The 22,678-nt window shown below is 43.9% G+C and overlaps 1 protein-coding gene across 2 annotated transcripts in view; it reads right to left on the minus strand.

The window, feature by feature from the left end:
• CUEDC1 (CUE domain containing 1) overlaps positions 1–19,301 on the minus strand; it is a 163,043-nt gene extending 143,742 nt beyond the window's left edge. For both annotated transcript variants that reach the window (XM_077481124.1, XM_077481123.1), the window contains exon 1: positions 18,924–19,301. The gene's annotated coding sequence lies outside the window, so the exon portion shown is untranslated. The remainder of the gene's footprint in view (positions 1–18,923) is intronic.
• Between the last annotated feature and the right edge of the window lie 3,377 nt (positions 19,302–22,678).

The following is a 22,678-nucleotide window of genomic DNA, read 5'->3' on the forward strand; positions in this document are numbered from 1 at the left end:
CACAATACTCCAGTGAGCCAAAGAACAACCTGAACCTGCTTGGTGTACAAGGTGGCACAATAACACCAGTGAATTAATGTGCCCAAAAATCAAGAAATAACCAGTGTTCAGAAATCATTTATTAAATTAATGTACTGTACAAAACTGACACTGTCCCTACAACAAACCTAATATTAAATATCAGATTGACATTGTGACCATTTACTTAAAAACATGAGACTGCAGAATGTGATCATTAAAAAATAAAATCTCGGCTCACACCTCACATTTAAAATGATACTAAAGCCTGTTTTTCTCGCTTTAAAAATAACAAACAAGTTACCTCCTCTGTGCAGTGGTTTTGCCTAGAGCAGCCCTGATCCTCCTCTTTTCAGGTCCCTTGGCATCGCACCTAGCCCCTCCCTCCTGCCAAGTGCCCCCACAGCAAGCAGCTTTTTATGGGGGGCACCCAAGCCAAGTCGCTGCTCTCTATGTCCATTCAGACACTGAGCTGCAGCTCAGGCCCCGCCCCTTCTCTCACTGGCTCACTGTCTTTGATTGACAGCAGCAGGAGCCAATGGCGCAGCGCTGCCGTCTCAGCCAATTATCGAGATGGACTCCGGTAAGTATTAAGGGGTGCTGGGGAGGTTGCTGCACAAAGAAGGTTTTTTTATCTTAATGCATAGAATGCATTAAGATAAAAAAAAAAAAAAAAAAATCTGACTTTATAACCACTTCAAATTAAAAACTTCTTGCATGCCTTAAAACACATACAGCTATTCCTTCAAAATACATAAATTCCGGTCTGCTTCACCCAGGCTCTGCCTGCATCACGGGTCACATGACTTCATCAGGGGAAACTCCCCTGCTAGGAGGGGGACCCCAAATCATCTTTTAGCCATACTCAACCTCCCATCACCAAACTCCCAGTTCTTACAGAAATTCACCCTATATCCTATATCTGTCCACTGGCCAAAAGACTTGACTTATACATCTCCTTCACCATTAATTCCCTTTTGGTCCACCCCACCAACCCAGACCCTAAAACGGTCACGTGTTCATCATTTGTACTGTATCCTAATGAAACTACATCTGTAACTATGGCATTTTATCTTCATGCACAAATCTCTTCTGTGATCCATTCCTATATTTCTTAGATACACACGTATATACATTGTGCCTTTTTGTCCTAATAAAGAATATATAAAATATAAAAAGTCTATTTACCATGAATTCTATTTCAACATTAAACAAAAAATTTGGCATATAAAAAAAAAAAAAAAAAAAAAAGAAGAAGAAGAAGAAGAAGAAGAAGAAGAAGGGGGGGGGGGGGGGTCCTACAAAATAACATTTGATAATTACATATGCAGGTTCTACTTCTTGCTATGCATGCCAAACAATGATGGTTTTTCACGGCTTCTTCTCACAATGCAAGGGGAGGAGATGACTAACCGAGTGAATAAAAATGGCACTACCCACAGCTGGCCATGGAAACGTGGAAACCTGATTGTTCAGTTTGGATTCAATTGTCCTACGATAGGAAAACGCTTAGGTCATAAATAGAGGAATATTTGGTTGCTTTTCATTCTCAGATTGCTTGACGGGTTCCTATATTCAGTTTAATTCCAACGCAATCCTATTCAATACATTTGCAAGAATATTTCAATCCATAAAAAATAAAACCCTTGAAGTTGATTTATTTCATGAATAAGTTGCCTATATTCAATTGCCCTAGCCTCAAAATCTGGTTATGGCTAGCATTAGTGTTGGTAATTTTATTCCATCTGTTGTTAAAGGATACATTTAAAATAAATAATAAATGCACATCTTTTTGCAGGTAAAAAAACATTGCATTTTTTATTTATTTTTTTATCTATTTTTTTTACTTGGAGCCTGTTAAGCATTGCAATACAGAAACAAATGCACCAGCAATAGTTTAGATGGTGGTACTATACCATTTGTCAGTCGCTCTGCACCTCTGCCTTGCAATGTCTGAATAAACACCATGGAATGTATTGTTTTCACCCCAGGCGGTTTTTGTCTTTTTTTTTTATGATTTTTTTTTATTACCAGCATTTTTTTTCCCTTTCAGCTGTCAGCGGGGAAGCCAGTTGACAGCTGATGACTCATCCATTGTTAAGGACGCAGTGGCCGGCTTCCTAGGCCCCGCTCCTAACATATTGACTGTGCATTCAGTGGGTCAACAGTACGTCGAACGTACAGAAAATTTGTGTGAAAACTCGAACGGGCAAAGTAAGGGCTGAATTTTTGCTCAGCCTGAATCATTGGCCCAACACTATTTAGATATACTAACAAATTGAAGCCAAACTCCAGGTAAAATATTGTTTTTTCCTTTGGGATAAAAGTTACATGAACAAACAAAAGTTAATCATTGTAAGCAATCCAGTCAGTCTTGAATGGTTTGCCTCAATCCTCTGACATTTTCAGGAAAGCTTTTTCTGTTCAAAAACCAATAGATTTACTCGCTGGATCATCAGATGGAAATTAATGAAAGTAAGGCTAAAAAGAAAACGAATGCAGCCATCACATCCAAGGAACTGGCAAGCTGCAATATAATAAATACATGTTTGCTTTTGTGTTTAATGTTGCTTTAAGAGTTCTAGTAGTGGCTGATTTACAAATATCTTCATTTAAATGGACTGTTTTTTTTTTTTCTTTGCACATTTGTGCATTGCACCTGCATAGGTGTGAATGGAGCCTAAGAAAATATTGTCAGTCTAATGAGATTTCATTTTTTTTTTTTTTTTTTTTTTAAGCTACAATCTCATTAGACTGACAATATTCTCTTAGGCTCCATTCACACCTATGCAGGTGCAATGCACAAATGTGCACAAAATAAATAAAAATGCCATCACCGCTGTAATGATTTTACTACCGCTTTAAAGGCTCTTTAAAACATGTACATTTAGGCCAGCTTCACACATGCGATGCGAGAACCAACACGACTCCAGTGCGGGTTCCCGCATCGCATGTCACTCGCAGGTAGTTCACACTGACCTCTGAACCGCTGGGTCCTGCACCATTTTGATGCAAATTCGATGCGATTTCAGCCAGATTGCATGGCTGAATTTTGCATCGTACAGACATCACACGTGATCTGCACAGCAATGCAGTGGGAATCACATGCAAAGTCTGTAAATCCAGCCTCAAAAAGAATACCAAGATTTTAGGTTACAAAGAAGCAGTTTAGATGGCATCAAAATGAAAAAGCAACCTGGAAAATACCATTGAATTGTAGCATTTTAAAAGCCACCACAATTTGAAGAGTAGAAGAATACTCAACAGTTCAGGTTTTTCCTCTTATCTTCACATGATCACAGGTAAAAGTACCCAGTGTGGCTTGGCACAAAGAATAATGCTCTTAAAGGAAGTTCCTGGTGGATGAAACGCGTTGAGGTGTAGTCTAAATGATGTGTGCACAAGCTGTCAGGTCCCTCTTCTGTGATTCTGGCCCCGTCCTCCTGTTCAGTGCCCCCAGAGGGCACCTGAGCTGAGTCACAGCTCCCTGTGTCCTTTCAGACCTGTCTCTCCCCCGATTGGCTAGCTGAACTTAATTGACAGCAGCGGCAGCCAATAGCGCCACTGCTGTCTCAGCCAATCAGGAGGGAGAATCCCGGATGGCTGAGACATTGGTGGACATCGCTGGAGAGATGAGACCCCAGTTAAGTGTTAGACCCCTTTCACACGGAGCGGATCCACTCAGCAAGCTCCACCAGCTCAGCGGGAGATCGCTCCATTTATCCCCACTGAGTCGGCGGATAACAGGTCCATCTCTGCTCACTGGGACGGACCTGTCAGAGCCCTGCTGATCTGGCTGTCCGTTTTCATCTGATCGATGGATGGCGAACACCGTACGTCTGTTTTGAGCAGATCTTATCAGACCGATGGCAGGCGGGTGTCAGCGAACACATCTCCACTGACATCTGCCTGCCCATACAAGTCAACAGGTGGCCAGATCCCAGCAGGCTTATCATGTGAAACGGGCCTTAGGGGGGCTGGGGGGGGGGGGGGGATTTTTATCTTAATGCATCGAATGAATTGGGATAAAAGAGCCTTCTGTCTCTACAACCCCTTTAATAATGTTTAGGAAGGAGCCGTGGAGTAATGTTAAACATGACTAGCCCTGTCTATATTAGGTTTGCAGTTCATCAGTTGTAAACCAGATAAGAACTCTTTCTATCCTAAAAGGGTTAAAAATTTTGAATAATCCCTCCTGCACTGTATTTTTTTTTTTTAAAGGTCAAATCCTGCACTGTATGTCAATAAGACCCTTTCACACTGGGCGCTTTGCAGGCGCTACAATGCGAAAAATGGCACCTACAAAGCGCCCTGAAAGAGCCCCTCCATTCACTCCAGTGTGAAACCCCCAAGGGCTTTCACACTGGAGCAGTGTACTGGCAGGACGGTAAAAAAAAAAAAAAAAAAAAAGTCCTGCTAGCAGCATCTTTGGAGCATTGAAATGAATGGGGCAGCTCGGCTATGCTGCCGCTGCAGTTTCTTGGCCGCTAGCAGGGGGGTTAAAACCGCCCGCTAGTGGCCGAATCCCACCACTAAAACAACGGCAAAGTGGTGCTAAAAATAGAGCAGTTTTACTGCCAGTGCCCACACTGCCCCAGTGTGAAAGGGGCCTAAGAGAGTTAACGTGGAATTCCAATCAAAATCTAACAATAAACCTACTCTTTGCTACAGTCTAAATAAAGCCTTAGTACATATGGGCCAAATGTCGTGGGACATCGGTCGGTTCAATAAAAACTGGTCGACATTCGGCCAGTGTGTATGGCGACCGAGCATGCTGGAAAACAAGCAGCTGACCAGCTCAGAATCAACTCTCTCAGCCAATGGCTAAAAGCGTTGACCGGAGTGTTCTGGTGGTGGTGGGGGACCGGATGGGCTGCAGAGCACGCAAGTACAACGATTTTTGCTTTACAGGTCTCCATAGATTAAGTTTACAATGTGGCAGAGTAGGTTTAGAGTTCAACTTTAAGACTATCCAGAAGTCATTAGTACCAATTATGATATCTTCTCTATGGGAAGAAGTAAACATTTTTGATATGCTGCATGAATTGGAATGCAACATTCTGACATTTGACTACAAAAGTGGAAATATGTTTTAAAGGAAAGGTCTGCTTTCTGCTAGGAAGGGTCAAAGCGAAGCAAAGGCTAGTGTGCTGCAGCGGAAGGCGACATAAAAAAAAAAAAAAAAGAAGAAAAGAAAAGAGGACGTTGCAACAACGATTGTCCAAAATTCCCTAGACTCATTTGATGATTGTATTGTGGAACTTGCGGCACTAGATTGTGGTACATGACTAGTTCTTGCTAAAGTAGATATAGCACTTCCTGATTTTTCCAATTTGGTTTCAACCCTCAAATAAAAAATAAAAAAAAAAAAAGAAGAAGGAAGCTTGCAACAAAACAGTACCCTAAAAAAATTTTTTTTTTATAAAATATATATATATATATATATATATATATTATATATATATATATATATATATATATATATATATATATATATATATATATATATTCGTGTTTTTTTCAATGTGGAAAAATAGGTCTTCTGTGCTGTAAATGGTGGCTTTCCATCCCATAGCTTGTGCCGTTTTGATATATAGGAGACCATGTGAGGTACTGGATCGCATGATTGCTGAATAGTCTTTTGAGGTCATACTTTACAGGCATGTACAGGTTATTGAGTTGTTAGTTTTCTAATGGTTAATGATTTGTACAGATAAACAACGTTAAAGAAGTTTTCAACTTCACCCCAATGCCCTGTACACAGGGGCCGAATGTCAGGAGACAACATCCGGTTCCAAAAAAATAAATATAAAAACTTCGGCCCGTGTGTATGTCAGTCTGTCTGACAGAAGCCGGCCGTTCGGGTGGCTTCTGTCATAAGTGCATACTGGAAAACCAGCACCCTATAAGACTCCCGATCATCACTCTCAGCCAATGGTAGAGGTTGCTTATCGGCTTGTTCTGGCGGGGGAGCCGTCCCCCTGTCAGAACACAACAGCTCAGCGGGGGAGATCACTGAACTAACCTTGCATGGTTAGTACAGCGGCTCCGACTGGAGCTGTCAAACTGTAGTGTGTACCCGGCTTAAGGTCTAAACCTTGGTTCCTACATCCTGCAGGAGGCTTTATCTTTGAAGTAAACAATGTTTTCCTAAAAGGCATGGGATGACAGGTCCCATTGTGATGTGTGCATGTTCAGGAAGCCTGTGCCATCAGCCAATAGAAATTGGATCGAAAATGAACCGTTCTGATTATTGCTTGGATTGGCTTTCTCACTGCTAGAACATGAAGACAGACTTCAGAAAGGCCATAGACCATAGTTAATGGAAGGCACCATAGACTTCAGGAGGGATTTGTACTAAAAGTACACTTTCACTTGTAACCACTTGAGACCCAAGCATTTTACAATGATGAAGAGATGGTGGCTAATTTGTCTCAGCACTTTTTTGGGATACAGAGTTCTGGACAGAGCTGTTGTTCTTTGTTAGTGCCACTTACTTTGCCAGATTTTGGTTATCCTGTCCCAGCTTTCGCTGTTGCTTTCAAAATTACCTTTTCTTTTTTTTCTTAAAGTTAAACTATAAAAAGGAAAACTTTTTTTTTTCCAGTTTGGATAGAGAAAGGGAGGGTTATAACCCCGTCCGAATTTTTTTTTTTGCCATCTGTGTTCCATTTCAGAGATTATTACCCTTCACTTCCTGTCCCATAGCCAAACAGGAAGTGAGAGAAATTCTCTGAAAATTAGGGGTTTCCTTTTGGGATACCAGAACTAGTGTCCCCATTGAAAGGTTGTCCCTGTATTACTTTTCTGGGGACCGCCCAAAATGTGGGATTTTCTTTTACTTTCACTGAAAATGGTAAAAAAAAAAAAAAAAAAAAAAAAAAAAAAGGATTCCAATCCCTCTCCACTCTATTAAAAAAAATTTTAAAAATGTTTTTGCCTTGCTCTGAGGGTATTCGACAGGAGAGAGGGACAACGAGAGGAGGAGAATCAAAAAGCAGAGGATCGGGGCTGCTCTGTGTAAAACCACTGCACAGAGAAGGTAAGTATGACATGTTTGTTATTTTCTTTGAAATATTTTTTGCCTTTAAGCACATCAGCCCCGGAATGATTTGCCCCCTTAATGACAAGGTCATTTTTTTTTTACGCTACAGCATGGTTTTATTTTGGCTGACAATTGCACCGTCGTGCAACGCTGTATCTAAATAAAACTGATGTCTTTTTTCCCCCCACAAATAGAGCTTTCATTTGGCGCTATTTGATCACCTCTGGTTTTAATTTTTTGTGCTATAAACAATAAGGCTGCATTCACACCTGAGCATAGCGCTTTCAAGCGTTTTTACCGCGATTTGCAGCGGTTTTTACTGCGATTTGCGGCGTTTTTTACCGCGTTTTGCCGCGAATTTGTGCAGGGCAAAAGGTCACCAATGTTAAAAGAAGAAAAACGCCCAAATCAGCCCGATTCGCGCGAAGAGAGTAATGAGAATAATGGATTTTTTTCCCCTCCAGCGTTTTGTAGCTTCAGGCGTCAAGCTACAAAATGCTCAGGTGTGAATGGGGACTTAAAGACCGACAGTTTTGAAAAAAAAAAAAAAAAAAAGATATTTTTTATTTTCTGCTATAAAACACACCCAATAAAATTTGTTTTATAAATCTAAATTTCCTCATCAATTTAGGCTAATTTGTATTCTACTACATTTTTTTTTTTTTTTTTTTTTTAACCAAAAAATAACAAAAAGCATACATTGATTTGGTTTGCGCAAAAGTTATAGCGTCTACAACATAGGGATAGATTTATGGAATTTTTTACTAGTAATGGCAATTTTTAGCAGGACTGCGACATTGCAGCGCACAGATCGGACAACTAACTGACATTTTTTACACTTTTTTTGGAACTGGTGACATTATTACAGTGATCTTTGCTAAAAATATGCATCGACATTGTACTAATGGCACTGGCAGGGAAGGGGTTAACATCAGGGATGATCAAGGGGTTAACTGTGTTGCCTGAGTGTGTTTCTAACTGTGTGGGAGGATGGGCTGCCTGGGACAACACACAGATCTGTCTTCCTGCATAGCAGAAAGACGGGATCTCTGCGTGATCCCCGCTCAGAACGGAAATCTGCCTCGTTTACTATGACAGATCCCCGTTCTGTCACTGCGGGGGAACGATCGTGGGCGGCCTTTGAGTCCGCTGAACCGCCGATTGGCTCCCCTGCTAACCAATGGACACGTGCGCTCCCGCAGATCGCTGTGTACGAGCCGGCGTAGGCTGCGCGAATTGCCGTAGCTGAGTAACTGCGGCGGCTGGTCGGCAAGCAGTTAATATCACTTTAAACATTTGATATGTTCTCTCTCTATTTTCTATTGTAAATAAACTATGGGTTTATGCAATTTGAACAGCATTGCATTCTGTTTTTATGTAGATTTTACAAGACTTCCCAATTTTCTGGAATTGAGGGGGTGTATTTTTTTTTTAACCATTTATTCCCAATAAAAATCTGAGAAAAAATAAATATATATGCATCCAAATTTGCTACCATATTAAAGCCCTAAGATAAAACAAACAAAAAAATTGCGTACTCATGTTGTTAATCACTGTTGGCACTATATAAATCCGGCACTATATAATACAATAGTATAGACTACAAATACTGAAAAAGTATAATGTCCGGAACCAAAATGTTGCAGAAATAAAAGAGAAAAAGCGCCAGGGATTTAGGGCGATAAAGAACTGAGTACTCCTCAAGTGGTTAAAGAAGACAATTAGTATAATGCGGAGCTATTGATTTAAACAACACTATAGGTTCAAAAATTGTCTCTTAGTAGAGCATTTTCCTAAAGTATAGGTCTAAGCATTACCCACATTTATTCTCAGACCGCCCTCCACCACTTTAGAGGATGTTGCAGCATTATTTTTTGTTTTTTAATTTGTGAAAAGCATCTATTACTCACTGCGACATAATGACTAGGCTTGTAAAACCATTGCAGGGGCAGCTGTGGAAAGCTCCGTTCCCACTGATGTAGCAGCCCTCAAAACTGCATCTTCCAAACCCTTTTCCCAAGAGACGCTTCCCATTTCCGTAATGTGTAGGCAAGGCTCTTGGGAGCCAAAGCGGCAGCGTTGTTTTGGTGGGAAAGAATTCAATGTATGCATGTTTCATTTTGCCTTGACACACACTTGGTTTTTCATAGTAATACCCATAGACAAAAGACGACGATGATGACCTTTCATGTACGAGTCATTGACCTGGAGCACGTGCGCAAATGTGATATTCTGGCTTCTAGGACTTTTCTTGCTGCGTTCTTTTATTTTGAGAAGGCGGTCAGCACGAACAACTCCCATATTTCTTACAGTACAGGTTTTATTTAAGAAAGGCTCCTCAAGGCCCAAGCCTGTCAGACAGCCTGCTTTTATCGAAGGGTGACCTTCGTGTTAAAACATTGGAGGGTTTTTTTTTTTTTTTTTAAACGAAGGGCAAATCCACTTTGCACTGCGAGTGCACTTAGAAGTGCAGTCGCTCTTCAAAACTAAGGGGTAGATCTGAAATGAGTGGAAGCTCTGCTGATTTTATCATCCAATCATATGCAAGCTAAAATGCTATTTTCCTTGCATGTCCTCCTCGGATCTACAGTGACTTTACTTCCAAGTGCACTTGCAGTACAAAGTGGATTTTCCTTTAGTAAATAACCCCATTGTGTCTATTGAAGACGATATGCCCTTTCTACTGTATTTGTAGTCACACAAATCTGCCTTTATACCAATTGGCTATTAAAGCGGTAGTAAACCCGCAATTTTTATTTTTTAAACCTGCAAAGCAAAATGCATAATGAGCTAGTATGCACCGCATACTAGCTCATTATGAAATACTTACCTTAGAACGAGGCCCCGACATCTGGCCCGATCCACGCCGAGGGAGCCGACATGCTCCCTCGGCTTCTCTTCCGGGTATCGCGGCTCCGGCGCTGTGAGTGGCCGGAGCCGCGATATCGTCACTCCCGCCCATGCGCGCGGGAGATTTCAGTCCGGCCGCACGAGCGCTGCCGGATTTTCACGGAGAGAACCCCCTTGTGCGCATGCGCCGCTGCAGTCAGCGGCGCATACCGAGGGGAATATCTCCTAAACCGTACAGGTTTAGGAGATATTTTTACCTACAGGTAAGCCTTATTATAGGCTTCCCTGTAGGTAAAAGTTAAAAAATTGACCATACTACCACTTTAAATCAGCTAAAAGCTTACCGTATAACACGCGCCCCAAGTTTAGGAGGAAATTTAAAAGAAAAAAAAAAAAACTTTTAGGAGGGAAGTTTAAAGGAAAAACAAAACAAAAAAAAACAAAAAACAAACAAACTTACATTTAAATGCCCATCAATGCAGCCTTATTTGTGTCATTTGCAGCCTTGCATTGCAGCCTTGTTAGTGTGTTTGCCGTTTAAAAATGGTGCCGAGATACAGAGCGGATGTCCCGTGTATCTCGGCGGCGCTCTGTAGTTCTCAGCCGCACTTGGCCATTTTTGGCCACACTCGGCCAAAGCCAAAAGCTGCCAAGAACAGCCGAAAATAGCAAAGAGTGGCCGAAAATACCCGGAAGCCGCAGAGAGCTGCAGAAAGGGATAGAAACTGTGGGGGATCGGCGTATAACATGCACCCCCGATTTCCCCCTGATTTTAGGGGGGGGGGGGGGGGGGGAGTGTGCATTATAAACCGATAAATACGGTATATTAGGCTGAAAGCAATCCACATCACAGATCACTCTTCAGAGAACAAAGCTAGTGTGAACAAGTCTTCAGTGATTCAGAAAGCATTAAAACCAGAAACAGCCAGGCATCTAGCATTTTCAAAATAAAGGTAACCAATGCCACCTGCAAGTTTCTTTGCAGGGCATCAAAGTAGAAGTGAAGACCAAAAGCCCAAAAAGCATACAGAAAGCAGAGTAATGGCATGCTCGGAAAAGTTTCATCAGCCTCTTATGCTATGCAGCTATGTATCACAGCAGCAGTGGGTAGATCAGAAGAAACAATGTAAAAAAAAAAAAAAACTAAAGGGAACAATGTATTGGTTTACAAATGCAGGTAGGCAAAAAGTATTACTCATACTGTAGGTGTCAGTACATAAAGGGATGAGCTGGCAATGTACCTCTCGAATAGCTGGAGTACAGTCATATTTAGTAGTAGGTTAGAAATAATCTCCTTCAACAGATTATGAGGACCTTCATATAAAGTTAAAGTGGGACTAAACCCATCAATTTAACTGTTTACCAAAACTGTTATATTCAAGGCATGCTGTGAATGCTATCAAGGCTGCTTATACATCAAACGAACTGTCAAGCCATCAAATGAGTGGTGTCATAAATGACATGTGCAGCACCATGGCAACTTTAGATCAGAGACTAAAACCTCGTACACGCGGTCTGATTGTTGGACGACCGAGCGTCTGACTTTTGTCAAAGGAGCGTGTGCAGGATTTTGTCTAGCATACCAACTATCTGCAAATTGTCATTTGACAAACACGTAGTGACATACTATGAAGGTATAAAGAGGAAGTTCATTTCTGAAAAGCCGACCCTTTGGGTAGCTTCTGCTAGTTTTGTGTTAGTAAAAGTTCAGTGAGCGTTGATTCGCGATTTTTTTTACATTGTACAAAACAAATGCCTTTTAAAATACGTTTGGCATAACTACATCAATATCACCAGCAAAGCAGCTTCGTTGTTATCCCATTAATCACTTGCCACCCGCACCGCCGTCAAACAAGACTCTCGTCTCGTGGACTTCATATGATAGCACCCAGAACGGCCGCTCTCGCATGCCCCTGGGGGCGCACAGTGGGGCGATCGCAGCCGCGCCATGTTGCTAGGACATGGCACGATCACGATCTCTGTAAAGAGCTGTGGCCGCGGCTCTTTAACCATGTGATCAGCTATGTCCAATCACAGCCGGTCACATGTAGACACGGAGATGCCGGAAATCGGCTCTCCTCGCCTCACACTGACAGATTGTGAGGGGAGACAATCAGCGGCATCTCCTCACAGAGGACATCTAGGCATGTAATCAGAGCACTGATAATCAGACAAAGTATGAACAATGATCTGTCATCTCCCCTAGACAGTCCCATCCCCCCCTCAGTTAGAACACAGAGGGAACACAGTTAACCCCTTGATCGCCCCCTAGTGTTTAACCCCTTTCCTGCCAGTGAAATTTTTAGAGTAATCAGTGCATTTTTTTTTTATAGCACTGACCACTGTATAAATGCCAATGGTCCCAAAAATGTGTCAAAAGTGTACGATGTGTCTGCCGTAATGTCGCAGTCCTGATAAAAATGGTCGCAGATTGCCACCATTACTAGTAAATAAATAATAATAATGCTATAACTCCTAAATATCCTCTAATTTTGTAGACGCAATAATTTTTTCCGCAAACCAATCAATATATGCGTATTGCGATTTTTATTACCAAAAATATGTGCAATACATATCTGCATAAAATGAGAAAAAATTTGCTTTAGAAAATATAAAAAATAAAAATGGGGATATTTATTATACCGAAACGTACAAAATATTGTGTTTTTTTCAAAACTGTAGATCAAAAATGTGAAAGCCTCGGGGCTTTCACATTGAAGTGAATTGAGCGGCTCTTTCAGGGTGCTTTGCAGGCACTATAGTAGCACCTCAGTGTGAAAGTAGCTTTAAGGTGTGGGTAGAAAAAAAATAGACACAGATGTTATAAAAGCGAGTGCTCCCGAATCCCCTGCTGATTGGAACAGCCATGGCCCATGTACAAGGGGCCTAAAATTTCCATATTGTACAGGTTGGAGGTAGTATCCAAAAGTCTGCTCACTGTCTCAAAGGCCAAATAAATGATTTACCTATTAACTGAGTCCAATGCGTGCAGACAGGCGAGATGGAAAGACCCTAGTTACTCTTTACTTTCAGGACTTGTACAGCAAGCAAAAACACCAAAATAAGTCGACCTGGTGATAAAGCAAATTAACATTGCAGGGAACACAAACCCCTTTCACATCAAGGCACTTTTCAGGTGCTTTTACGCAAACAAAATAAAAATAAAAAAGCACCTGAAAAGCTCATGAAAACCTATTTCCATTAAAATAAATGAATGCTTTCACACTGGGACAGTGCACTGGAAGGGTGGTGAAAAAACATCCCTCTCCATTGAAATGAATGGAAAGCTCTTCAAAAGTGTCCGAAAAGCGCTACAAAAGCGCTCAGTGTTTTACTGGTGGTTTAGAGGCGCTCAGTGTGAAAGGGGCCTTATATCTGAGCCTCTAAATACTGAATCCTTTTTGTTGAGGGTAGAATTTTGAATGAGTTTACAAGATGTAATACTTCTCAGAATTTTCAGTTTGTAGCAAGAATTTAAACCAGCTATTAACAATCTTGTTAATGTTGTGATTGGCCAGCACAGAGAAGGATGCAACTCCCGTGGCAGGAGTGCAGTCATCCTAGCACACAGGGAGTGTGCCGGTGTTCTGGCATATTCAGTCCGGCCATCATATACGGGGCAGAAGAAGGTTCGTAAAATTTCCGAAGCTGAACGGCGCCTGCGCCGTGAGTGGAGGTGGTAGCCCCACCATCCAAGCGGACTCGGCTCCACTTGGATGGTGGGGCTAGAACCTGGACTCAGTGCGCAGGCGCCGTTCATCCTCGGCTATTTTCGGAATCTGTGTTACTGTGTACTGCGCATGCGCAGTACACAGCAGACGCTATCTGATGGGGGACCTTGTATGATAAGACACCGGAATGCAAACCGAGCTGCACATGCGCAGCTCAAGTGTACAATTGTATAGGGATAGAGAACAGGCAGGTAGAAAGACTGCATGCTTCCAATTATCAACTTTTTGAATTTATTTTTATTTTTTTAAGTTCCACTGATCAAAATCACAGCATGCCAACCACTCTTGCAGATACCCACCTCACCCCTTAAAAGGGGCTGTAAACCCTCATTTAAAAAACAAACAAAAAAAAAAACATGTCATATTTAACTCCACTGTGCAGTTCGTTTTGCATAGAGTGGCCTCGATCCTCCTCTACCCGATGATCCTCAGCGGCACCCCTGGCTCCTCCCCGCATACAGTCTCCGTGTTGGAGAAGCACTCTCCTTGGTGGACACCCGTGCGGTCATGTTGCCGAGTCTAGAATCTATGCAGGACTTTGTAATTTGTAGAAATTTGTTATTAGCCATCGATAATATGTTGATAATCATCTAAACAATGATGCCATTATTGCACACACGTTCAACAGCTCTTTAGCAATCTGACCGCCTCACGCAGATATACTGTGGCAGAAGGGCACGTACAGGCAGAATCAACCCGCCCTTTAAGAGGCGGTTGAGGGCGCGTGCCCGCCAGGAGCTTCGTGAGCATGATCGCGGGTCCCGCGGACTCGATGTCCGTGGGGATATCCGCGATAGTCTCATGGAGAGGAAGAGCCTAGTGACACTGTCACTGATCACAGCTTCTTGTAATCGGGAGCGGTGATCAGTGTTGCGTCACACACACAGCCCCTCCCCCCCATAGTTAGAATCACTCCCCAGGACACACACACTTACCCCTACAGCACCACCTAGTGGTTAACTCCTTCAGTGACAGTCATATTTATACAATAATCAATGCATTTTTAATTGCACTGATCGCTGTACAAATGTGAATGGTCCCAAAATCAGGCCAAAAAAAAAAGTGTCCGATCTGTCCAGCAAAATGTCGCCAGTCACGGGGGGGGGGGGGGACGCTGATTCGGCGAAGCCGCAATGATGTCACTCCCGCGCATGCACACGGGAGCCGCCACGCGCTGCATCTTCGGCGTTGACGGTGCCGCGCCTGCGTGGCGCTGTCTTTCGGCAAATATCTCCTAAACCGTGTAGGTTTAGGTGATATTTCTTGGACCTACAGGTAAGCCTTAATCTAGGCTTACCTGTAGGTCAAAGTTGGTTGTAAGGGTTTACAACCACTTTAAGTGGTTAATGATCCTATCATTTATTTGCTCCTCCTTTCCCCCTGTTCATTCCTAAAATGTATTGAAGGCAATTTGGGGCCGTTAAATGACAGGATCGCTTCACTGTATGAGAGCCGAAGAACCAGGAATACAGCAGCTGTAATCACCAGCATAGAGAATCTTAAAAGTAAATAGAATGGTCCTGCAGTTTGCACACCTGCCTAGAGTGAACGTGTTTTCACAATTAAGAATCTGTAAAAATGTCTGTGCCTGGAGTTCTGCTTTAACATTATGTGCAGCTTTTTGGTATTTGTTGTGCAGCCCCCAGACCCCAACAGTAAGTGTTACCACTGATTATTAAAAGGGACTTGGGGAACGCCAACAATCTCTTGCACAATGCCCCCAGTCCATATATGTAATCTTCAGCACATCTACAGTCTTCAACCACATCTGTATCATATCCACCGTATTTGATCATCGATTGTAGTTTGTTCACAAGCAGTCTCCCCAAAGCATTGCATGTACTTTAATGTGGTTGTAAACCTCAGACACGAAACCTGAACAAAGCATATCCCTCTATAGCGTGTACTTGTCTCAATTAAAAGCATTAAGTGTCATTTCTGTCTGCTGCTTCATTCTTCTGCTATCAGCATTAATCACTTCTGACAAGTTTCCTGATACCAATAAAAAAATATGGACAGAGGAGAGACCTCTAGCTAATTGACAGCCTGTGTGAAGGGGGGGGGGGGGGTGTCCCTTTCCTCCAATCAGCTATCAGAGCTCTTCTTACTGAGCTCTGTGGAGTGTAACGTCAGCTCTCTGCCTCCTTTTCTCTGACAGCTCAAACAGACACAACTCATGTAGGAGGATGCGATTTCTGAGTATTACCTGAGGATAATACCTTCACTGGGTATATGTGAGGGTTTACAACCACTTTAAAGAGGAAGTAAAGCCAAAAAATAAAAATAAACCCCGCAAGGCAAAAGCATAATGAGCTAGTATGCATAGCATACTAGCTCATTATGAATAACTTACCTGAGATGATCGTTCTCCTCCTCCGACCCTGCCATCTATCCTGGAGTGACTTCCGAGTCAGCATGTGGCCAGCTGTTTTCCATCATAGCTGATCATAGTGTAAAGAGCTGCTGTGATGGGCACTTTAGCCTGAATTGTGATCAGCTGTGTCCCAAGGACACTGCAATTATAGATCCATGCTGATGCATGCTGCAGGGGGCGTGTGGGAAACGTGATCATGGGAGGACATCCATAGATGCTCTTCCGGCAATGTAAGCCTGTGCGTTAGCCATCTTTCAGTGATGTCATAGGCTGCAGTGGAGACCCCCTATACCTTGTAAGTTGTCTACACCAGCGTTTCTCAACTCCAGTCTTTAAGGCGGCCCAACAGGTCATATTTTCAGGCTATCCATTATTCTGCAAAGGCCACTTGTTCGGTTTTATTGCCTCGTACATCGAACCTGAAGCGTTTGCTAGAGTTACGAAAATTCCCGTATGACAGAATAAAAATCAAAAGTGATGTCACGTGTTGCCGTGTATTTGTGTTGCAATTTTGGATGGCAACTGTACGATCTTGTATTGTACCAGAACAATTTTTGTGCTTGTCCGATCGCATATCAGATGAACTGTCGTGATCGTTTTTCGAAAGCTCTATACTAACGACCGGATTTCAAAACGATCGTGCAATAAAGCTGTATTTTTTCGTGCGATTTTCGCATCGTGTATACGGGCCATTAGTAATTACCACAGCTGTTTCATCTGAGGGAAATCATGAAAGCATGACCAGTTGGGGCGCCTTGAGAAACACAAGTCTACACTGGACTGATGGCGTTGATGATCATTAGGGATGAGCGCAGGTCTGTTCAGCTCCTAACAATCCTGCCAGGAAGCTGTCGCTGTACTGGGCCAATCATAAGCAGCTGAAACATTCCCTGCCCCACAGACGCAAGCATACAAACCACCTACATACATACAGTTGTGCTCATAAGTTTAATGATTTCTTGGCCATTTTTAGAGAATATGAATGATAACACAAAAACTTTTCTTTCATTCATGGTTAGGGTTTGGCTGAAGCCATTTATTATCAATCAACTGTGTTTAGTCTTTTTAAATCATAATGACAACAAAAACAACCCAAATTACTCTGATCAAAAGTTTACATACCCTAGTGATTTTGGCCTGATAACATGACATAAAGGGGTTTGAATGGCTATTAAAAGGTAACCATCGTCACCTGTGATTTGTTTGCTTGTAATTAGTGTGTGTGTAGAATGAGTTTCTGGACTCCTGACAGACCCTTGCATCTTTCATCCAGTGCAGAACTGAAGTTTCTGGATTCTGAGTCATTGGAAAGCAAAAGAATTGTCAAAGGATCTGTGGGAAAAGGTACTTGAACTGTATAAAACAGAAAAAAGGGATATAAAAAGATATCCAAGGAATTGTGAATGCCAATCAGCAGTGTTCAAACTCTAATCAAGAAGTGGAAAATGAGGGGTTCTGTTCAAACCAAACGAGGGTCAGGTAGATCAACTAAAAATTTGAGCCACAACTGCCAGGAAATTTGTTCAGGATGCAAAAAGAAACCCACAAATAACTTCAGGTGAAATACAGGACTCTCTGAAAACATGTGGTGTGGCTGTTTCAAGATGCACAATAAGGAGGCACTTGAAGAAAGATGGACTGCATGGTCGAGTCGCCAGAAGAAAGCCATTACTACACAAATGCCACAAAGTATCCCGCTTACAATACGCCAAAACACAGAGACAACCTCAAACCTTCTGGCACAAAGTCATTTGGAAGTTTTTGAGTTATCATTCATACTCTCTGAAAAATGGCCAAGAAATCATAAATTCTGCCAGGGTATGTAAACTTATGAGCACAACTAATTTGTGCAAGTGTGGGGAAAGGAAAGCCCCAGTGTCTTGCCGAGAAAGTTCCCCCGGCGGATAAGGACCCCCCTGTACTGCGCAGGCGCAGCGCTTGCACAGTACAAAGCACAACGGAGTCTGTGAAAACAGCCGAAGCTGAACACAGTCAGTCAGCTGTACACTGCGCCTGCGCACTACATTCTAACCTATGTCCAGGATTCGAGCCCCACCATCCAAGTGGACATAGAGTTAGAATAAAAATATGCTGAGGTCGTGCCCAAAGCATGGCAAGCGAAGCAAGCCCGCGAGGGGCCCTGTTACAGGCGCCATGTACAGCTGACTCACTGTGTTTAGCTTCGGCTATTTTCGGAGACTTTGTTGTGCTTAGTACTGCGCAGTACAGGGGGGGTCCTCATCCGCTGGGGGGGAACCTTCTCGGCAGAACACCGGCAGCAAATGGATAGCCCAGTACAGTGCCAGCTTCCTGGCGGGAGGGCACACTAGGATCTGAATGCACCTGCCCTCATCCCTAATGATCATAATGATTGCCGTCACCTGAACGCAAGAAGAACGCAGGTCACTTTGGGAAGCATCCATAGCCATCCAATGACATGTACAGCCATAGGGTACTTCTTGTTATTTCCTCCTAATATGGAGCCCAGTGTGAAGGCAGCAAAGTGAGGGGGCTACATATGGGCACATCACCCAGCAGATGCTGAACTTCATTAGCGGAATCCAAACACAATAAACACAAGATGCCTGGCTTGTGCCTTGGCACTGAAGGCAGGCTGAGCCCAGAGGCAGGCCAGGGAAGAGCCAAGGAGGAGGAGGCCTCCTCTAATCTCTCCAGACAACATCAACAATGATGCCAGCTCTGTGCTTCCCTCCTATTTGCCCACCACCCTTCTTGGTTGACCCAACTTTCACCAAAACACCAGATCCTGGCAACAGGGTCAGTCCATCAGCCTCTGCATATGGGGGGGGGGGGGGGCGTGCAGTGACAATGACTGCGAGCTCATCGCTTAATGAGGTTATAATGGGGATCCCTGCCCCCCCCCCCTCTTTTCCTTATTACTAACCTCTTCCACAGAGAACTTTCCAGATGCAGCTTGTGAATGTCCGGGCTGTCTTCCTCGGGTCGTCTCCTGTCCTCAGCACAAGCTGCTTGCCTTGCTGGAGTCCCCCCCGTGCTGTGCGGAGTTGGTGTCACTGCTCATCACGCTGCATCTTATTGAAGAATGTGATGAGTTGCTGAGGAGGGTGTGGAGAGGAGAGGGAAGGCTGGGGAAGCTGCATTCAGGAAATCCCCTTATCTCCCAAGCACTGTGTGGGATTGAGGAGAGTACAGGAGGTGCTGGGTGAGATCCTGGAGGGGGAGGATCCGGCTTCAGGGGCAGTGAATAATGAGGAGGAGGAGGAGGGGCACAAGGAGCATCTTGGGAAGGGGAGGCATGTTTCTTTTCCTGCTGCCTCCAGGGATACTCAGACACATAATAGAGCTGGAGGAGGAGGGAGCTGAGTGCTGTGGATGGAAGCTGTTCAACGCAAGCCTGACAATTTAGGGAGAGGAGATGAGTTGCTGATGACAACTCATTCAATACACAGTGCTGGAACCAATCACAATCCACTTTACTGAAGCCAGTCTGCTACAAAATGGAGCCTGGCTGGCTTTTTAGCTCCTATAAATCCACTACACTAAAATCAGTCTGTAGATGCAGGAAATCATGCTTGTTCTACTCACTGTGGGACCTAAGGGGTTAATCCTCCACGTTGTATAAAAAGGCTGTTTGATTCTTGTCTTCTCTGATCCTCCCCTTCTTCCACTGACCATTAATCATTTCCTGATAACACAGAGTCTATGGAGTCAGGCTGCACATGCTCAGTTTGGTGTGTATTGTGTAGAGTAAGGATGAGCTCTGGGATGTTCGCCTTACACCACGTGCAGAGCCTGTCAGGAAGTCGGCGCAGCGCTGCGCTAATCACAGGTAGTGAGACCTTGCCCGATCTCTGCAGCCACGCATCGGAGCAATGTCTCACTGCCTATGATTAGCACAGCGCCGACTTCCTGGCAGGCTGTGCACATGGAGCATGCGAACACGCCTGAGCTCAAACTTGTGATCAGTGCTTTGCGGTGCCGACTTCCTGGCGGGCTCTGCACGTGGAGCATGCAAACGCGCCTGAGGTCATCCTTACTAGAGAGTAAGGATGAGCTCCGGCATGTTCGCATACACCACGTGCAGAGCCTGTCAGGAAGTCGGCGCAGCGCTGCACTAATCACAGGCAGTGAGACATTTCCCGATCTCTGGAGCCACGCATCGGAGCAATGTCTCTCTGCCTATGATTAGCGCAGCGTCAACTTCCTGGCGGGCTGTGCACATGGAGCATGCGAACATGCCTGAGCTCATACTTGTGATCAGTGCTTTGCAGTGCCGTCTTCCTGGCGGGCTCTGCACGTGGAGCAATGCGAACATGCCTGAGCTCATCCTTACTAGAACGTAAGGATGAGCTCAGGCGTGTTCGTAAACAGCACATGCAGAGCCTGCCAGGAAGTCGGCACTGCAAAGCACTGATCACAAGTAAGTATGAGCTCAGGCATGTTCGCATGCTCCACGTGCACAGCCCACCAGGAAGTTGGTGCTGCGCTAATCACAGACAGTGAGACATTGTCCCGACGGGCGGCTGCAGAGATCGGGAAATGTCTCACTGCCTGTGATTAGCGCAGCACCGACTTCCTGGTGGGCTCTGCACGTGGGCTGTGCAAACATGCCGGAGCTCATCCTTAATCACAAGCAATTCGACATTGTCCCAATGCACGGCTACAGAGATCGGGAAATGTCTCATTGCTTGTGATTAGTGCTCCCCAGTGCCGACTTCCTGGCAGGCTCTGCACGTGCTGTTTGCGAACACGCCTCAGCTCATCCTTACTAGAGAGGTTTTATTTTTTTCTCTTGGGAGGATGCATGTGATCAGCACAGAGCCAATCAGCACTGTCCAGACAGAGGGTCAGGGGTCTTGCAGTCTCATAGGTCAGTCATAAAACTCCTCCTACAAGCTTTAACCAGTGCTTGGCTGGACATTGATAGACGTCGGGGGGGGGGGGGGGGGGGGGTTATTTACTAAAGGCAAATCTACTTTTCACTGCAAGTGTACTTGGCAGTTCAGTCGCTGTAGACCTGAGGGGGACATGCAAGGAAAATAACCGCAAATAAAAAAAACAGCATTTTGCTTGTACATGATTGGATGATAAAATCACCAGAGCTTCTCCTCATTTCAGATCTTCCCCTCAGATCTAAAGCAACTGCACTTTCAAGTGAACTTGTAGTGCAAAGTGGTTTTGCCTTTAGTAAATCAACCCCACAAAACTGGTCTAACTGCTGATGAGACAAGGTATTTAGCAGGTTATATTTACTAAAATAATTTAGGGCTGTGGAAATTAAAGATCAATTCCTTGATTGATCGATTCATTTTTTTGATCGATCAAAATACTCACCTCTCCGCCGGCTTTCAGGTCTTCAGGGAGTTCCGCCGGAGATCCAGGGGCGTCACGGACATCGACGTCACCAGACTCCTCCCCCCTTCCCTAAGTGCCTCCATCTGCTAACAAAGGGGGAGGAGTCCGGTGACATTGAAGTTCTGATTGAACGTAACGCGTACGGGGGAGGAGCTACACACAACGTCACCCGCTGCTGCCCTACGGGACTAACACGATTGTCGGCTTTACATGCTGTGTTTTTATCATCTTTATGTGAGTAGTTTGTTTTTGAACACAAAAATTAAATCTTATACTTAAGCGGTGAGCACTTAGATATTTTCTTTCTACCCATGACCTGGCGTCCTTGCTGAGATCTAAGGAGACGTGAGAGAAGTTTATGGTCTGTGTTAACCCTTTTGATACCCGCTTGCATGACCACCTGTTTGCACAGGGGTCCATGCCATAAGGGGAGAGTGATTAGTTAGACCGGAGGTGGAGGGATTGTCACGCTACTGTGGGAAAAAAATTACTTACGTCAGTGCTACAGTTTGAATTTAAAACGTATTTGTGTGAACTGTGAATTTAAGTAATGGATTGTGGAAACTAGTGTCGGTGATTGTATATGGTGTATACCACATTTACCACCGACTAATGCAGAGTTGCAATGCAAGGAGATCAGCTAAAAGTAGTTGGATCTGTATGTGCGTTATAATTAATCAAAATTAGTCGATTAATCAATTTAAAAAAAAATTTATTATTCGAACACAAACATTTTAATCAGTAACAGCCCTAAAATAATTGCTTTGTGTACTGTGGGAGACCAGATACAGTGAATGCAGGGTCCTGGGTTTAGTAATACTTTAAAAGGGTTGTAAAGGCAGAAGGTTTTTATTTTTTATCTTAAAGCGGTGTTCCACCCCCCAAAAAAAAAAAATTTAAAAGCCAGCAGCATATTGCAGCTGCTGGCTTTTAACAATAGGACACTTACCCGTCCAGCGATGTTGGCACAGTAGCTGATGTTTCCATGTTTCCATCGGGTGCTGCCGCCGCCATTTTGGGTAATGGTATCCGGCAGTGTAGCCTTGTGGCTTCACGCCAGGAAACCTACAGCGCATGAGCGAGGCCCCGCTCCTCTCTCCTACTGGCCCGGTGACAGGGTGAGGAGGAGGGAGCCCCATGGGGATGTCACGGGCCACGGCCCAGACTCCTGGAAGTGGGAACAGGATACCTGTCAAAGACAGGTATCCTGTCCCCCCTTCCCCCTGAAAGGTGCAAATTGGAGCAGGGGGGAGAGGAGACAAATGAGTGGAAGTTCCACTTTTGGGTGGAACTCTGCTTTAATGCATTCCATGCATAGTTACA

The sequence above is a fragment of the Lithobates pipiens genome, unplaced genomic scaffold (assembly GCF_037356315.1).
Source record: "Lithobates pipiens isolate NorthernLeopardFrog02 unplaced genomic scaffold, aLitPip1_a1.2 Scaffold_16, whole genome shotgun sequence".
Lineage (NCBI taxonomy): Eukaryota > Metazoa > Chordata > Amphibia > Anura > Ranidae > Lithobates > Lithobates pipiens.